We start from the raw sequence: 4,884 nt of genomic DNA on the forward strand, positions 1-4,884 counted from the left end.
GCATACTCGTCAACTCTTCATCAAGTGAACCCTGGACAATCGTCTTAATGATGTGCCCCATAGAAATGCAGAAGTGCTAGATTTCAAATGATATGATAATTGATAAAGTACGGTGGAAAGACAATGAGCATCTGAAAACCTTTCATTCATGAGGTGGAAATATAAGTACTTAGACACGTTGTGCATCGGCTTCAAGTCACCCAGATTTGTCACACATCCAACCATGTCTACAATATATGTCAGTGTTAGTTTTCTTAAAAGGCTACTCTGATGCATTGATTCAATGAACGATTGTCAATTCTATATTTAAATTTAAAATTTAAAAGAAATGCATATGTGTTGAATCATATGTTAGCGATTTCCGATATCACTCTTAGAAAAATTATCGGTATGCTATTGTAATCCCAAATTAGAGAGTGGGGAAGGAAGCGGTACCAATAAGGTATGTGTTTCCATTGTAGGCAATTTCCTCTATCTTTGTGATATGGAATGGAAGTTGAACAAACCCATCATTTGAATAGTCAAGCTTTTCAATGAGTTGTGTTGCCTTCAAGTTGTATGATATATGGGTCATCGCGCCTTAAATGGTACGTGTCTTTGTTCAGGGAAATGGTAAAGCAACGGATGTTGTAGATGCTACCAACTTGAAACTTAGACACAACACAATGAGCCACTGAACTGCAATCCATGCAATGGATAGCGTTACCCTGTCATAATGAATGCATTGAAATTTATAACTCAAACTAGAAATGTCCGCTATACTCGACTACCGATGATTGGTTCTGCTCAACTTAAAAAAATATGCATAATAGCAAGTGTATAGGTTTTAGAATCCAGAAATGCACTAACATGTTGAACGAAGTTTATCAACTAAAACATATCTACCCCCCCCCCCCCCCCAAAAGCATCTTTTTACATTGACACGACGGGCTAATTGTTTGGATTAAACTTAAAATGTGGTCCATGTTGTAAATATGCGCGAAAAATTATTGTAGGGTTTTAGGTATGCAATCAGGGAGTACCAAATTAACTATAAAAAAACCTACTGACATATGCAAAATGCGAAGTTTCATCTCATTTTTGTTTTCTATAACTATATTAATCTTACTTAAATCCTTGCTCTCTAATTTGGTCTTGTTGTTTTCTTTCGTACGGGGGATGTGCCACATCTTAGAAATTGGCAAACTATCATTTGCAGTAAATGTATCTATTTCAAATGTGGTACAATTTACTATCAAATTTAAGTACATAATAAGGGACTTCCATATCAGATATAAAGAACCTACTGATATATGCCAGCTAATGAGTTTCATATCAGTCTTGTTTGCGGTAAATTACGCTTATTTCAGATATGGTGCAATCTAGTATCAAACTTTCCAACTACTGCACATCAATCTATTTAAATTTTAAAGCATCGTTTGAGTGGACTAACAACTAACCTGTTTAACAACTAAAGATACAAATAACAACATATCTATACAAGAAAATTTGAGCAGACTAAAATGATAACTAAAATGGATTAACAACTACTCCATATCTAATTTAGTTTACATTTAAAGAGCTTCATTTGAGTGGGTTAACAACTAACCTGGATTTACAACTAAAGATAAAAACAATTGTATATATATTTATGAAAATTAAACAGATTGAATTAACAGCTAACATGGATTAACCACTATTGCATATATAATTTACAAAAAAATAGCATCATTTGAGTGTACTAATGCTTATATATATACAAAAATCAAATTACGCTTATTTGAGATATGGTTCAATCTAACATCAAAGTTACCAACTACTGCACATCTATCTATTTATATTTTAATAGCGTCATTTGAGTGGACTAACAACTAACTTGCTTAAAAACCAAAGATACAAACAACGGCATATCTATGAAATAAAATTAAGCAGACTGGAATAACACCTAAAATGGATTAACCACTACTCCATATCTAATTTAATTTACATTTAAAAAGCATCATTGAGTGGACTAATAACTAACCTCGATTTACAACTAAATATGCAAGCAATTGCATATATATATTTATGAAAATTTGACAAACTCGATTAACACCTAACATGGATTAACCGCTATTGCATATACAATTTACAAAAAATCGGCATCATTTGAGTGTAATACTGCGTATCTATATACAAAAATAAGGCATAATTTGAATGGACTAATAACTAACATGGATATGGATATACAACTATAGGTTGCCAAACTAATAGCCTTGCATCTGCAATAAATTAGGAAGAAACAAATAATCATGGATACACAACAAAATAAAAAAATATTTGGGGGGTCGCTGAAGACAAACTCGGACCCGATGTACTTCCATGTGGGGTGCTTAGCATCCCAAAACGGCAAACCATCGCCTTAATAGGGTCGTTTGTACATGGAACCAAGGTTGTAAATGGACAGTACACTGGTTCGGGGCATGAAACAACACCAATCTGCCTCTTCAACTTCAGGTTCTTTGAAGAGCTTGCATCGGCGACAGCAACAGTGAAGCATGTTGATGATTGGAAAGACATATCAACAACATTGGAATTAGACAATTGAGACACCGATAAGTTGGAAGCCATTTCATTGGACCATATAGTGTATTTGAAATAGAACAATTTGTAGGAACAGAAGAATATGTGGCAAGAAGAAACCTTATATATATTATGGCCATGAGAGAATTTTCTGGTCTTCGTACTTTAATGGCGTGATTAATTGGATGAAACAAAATGACTCACCAGATTTGTGCATTTGAATGAATTCATGGGCTCTTCAATGGGGTAATGAATGCGGTGAAACGAAAAGACCTTGAGTTGATTTCTGGTCATCATTCCTCAATGGAGTAATCAGTTCGATTAAACAAAATGACTCCCCGGATGTGTGTTTTGCGATGAATTCACAGGATCTGCAATGGAATATTGAATTTAGCAGGAGCGTAAGCGTTTAGGAGGCACATATACAAAGCATTTAGGAGGAGACTTTATTCTTTGACCTAAATTTAATTATTTGCAAACGCAAACCATAAAGTGTACCAAATTTGACTTAATTGGACCAAATTGTTGGGCTCGTATTAGTGCCCAAAACAAAGATCCGCTGATAGATCAGAATTGCGTGAAAGGGGCCTACATTATACGGAAAATAGGAAACCGACTGGTTCATGAATAAAAGAGAATTTACTGCGGGGAAACAAGCCAATTTTTTAATATATATATTGAACAGAAGAATATGTGGCAAGAAGCAACCTTATATAGCATGACCGAGAGAATATTTTCTGGTCTTCGTACTTCTTTGGCATAATTAATTGGATGAAACGAAATGACTCACAAGATTTGTGCGCCTAAATGAATTCACGGGCTCTTTAAGGGGGTAATGAATGCGGTGAAATGAAACGACCTAGAGTTGATTTACTGGTCATTGTTCCTCAATGGTGTAATCAATTTAATTAAACAAAATGACTCCCCAGATATGTGTCTTTGGGATGAATTCAATGGCTCTTCAATGGTGTATTGAATTTAGGAGGACCTTCTAGGAGGCGCATATACAAAACATTTAGGAGGAGACTTTATTCTTTGACATAAATTTAATTATTTGCAAACACAAATCTAAAAGTGTACCGACTTGACTTAATTGGACCAAATTGTTGGGCTGATGTTATATCTAAAACAGAGACTCGTTGATGTATCAAAATTGCATGGAAAAGGGCCTATATTATATGGAAAATAGGCAACCGGTTGGTTCATGAATAAAATAGCATTTACTGCGGGGAATACATGCCATTTTTTAACTATTGTCCATACTTGTCAACGAATCTAAGCACCATGAGAAAACTAAACTGAACCTTATTTTTGTCTTGTGAAAAGAGATTCTTATTGATATACATTCAATCATATTCACCACGCAAATATAAAGTTTAAATTTATTTTATTTTATTTAATATACATCTTAAAAGTAATATATGAACGATACTCAAATATTATGGATATTGTGTAAAGAGAATTTATCTTACAATATATTGTTTTGATTAGTATTTTTTATCATAAATGCAAATGACATTGCATCCTTCTTAATTTTATTACCCCATTGAAGTACTAACCCGTGCCTCTGTATGTGATATCTTATCCTTTTTAAATTGTGCATCAAGGGTGGATTTGTCATCTACGGTGTTTGTGAACTGAAGCAACTTTGATTTATTCAGCTCTCTTCATGTGCATAAGAGATGCGTAGTTTTTCAATCCTCATCTATACTCATCGTTACTTTGTTATGCAACATAAAAAATGAATACAATATGTATCTCCGTATAATCGGGGTATGCTTAGAACAAAAGATAGATGCGGAATACGGGGAAGACGACAATTGCAACCTCTATTGTTATTGTGTTTACGGGAGAAATAAGGCTTCTTCATCTAGTCCATTTACATTAATGAGATGTGACATATTGGCCTCTTGATCCAGCCCAAATACCTTGGCTTTTTTCCAGCCCAATAAAAGATAGCATTTAATAGTTTGAAAATAAGCCAACTTTTATATATACTAGTGATGGCATGCCCATGCTATGCACGGGCTATTGTGTCTTTCTTTTTTTAAGGAAAATTACTTTTATTGAAGAGTTGTGTGCTTCGCATGAGCTTGTGTTTGGGTTGTTGGATCTTTGTATAGGTGAAAACATACAATTGAGGTGGCATTCTCCTTAGAAATTAATAGAATAATTTGTTGCTTTAACATACAATGTGCATTGTCGGTCAAGCACATACTTGCAATTGAAGCTTTTTTATTATGTAACTTGTGTGACCATGCGTGATACTCCATGGATTATTGTACATTACATTGTTTTGATTAGGTAAGTAACCTTTATTTGTTATTATTTAAGCCTGTTTTT

General features: G+C 34.1%; 1 non-coding gene across 1 annotated transcript; it reads left to right on the forward strand.

Annotated features, from left to right (window-relative positions):
• Positions 1-947: 947 nt before the first annotated feature.
• Positions 948-1,054, forward strand: LOC141248771 (small nucleolar RNA snoR103). Its single transcript, XR_012311881.1, has one exon. It is a non-coding gene; the product is annotated as a small nucleolar RNA snoR103 (small nucleolar RNA).
• Positions 1,055-4,884: the final 3,830 nt, after the last annotated feature.

Source organism: Phyllobates terribilis, unplaced genomic scaffold (assembly GCF_046119375.1).
Source record: "Phyllobates terribilis strain yellow unplaced genomic scaffold, ASM4611937v1 Scaffold_4062__1_contigs__length_65580, whole genome shotgun sequence".
NCBI classification, from domain to species: Eukaryota; Metazoa; Chordata; class Amphibia; order Anura; family Dendrobatidae; genus Phyllobates; species Phyllobates terribilis.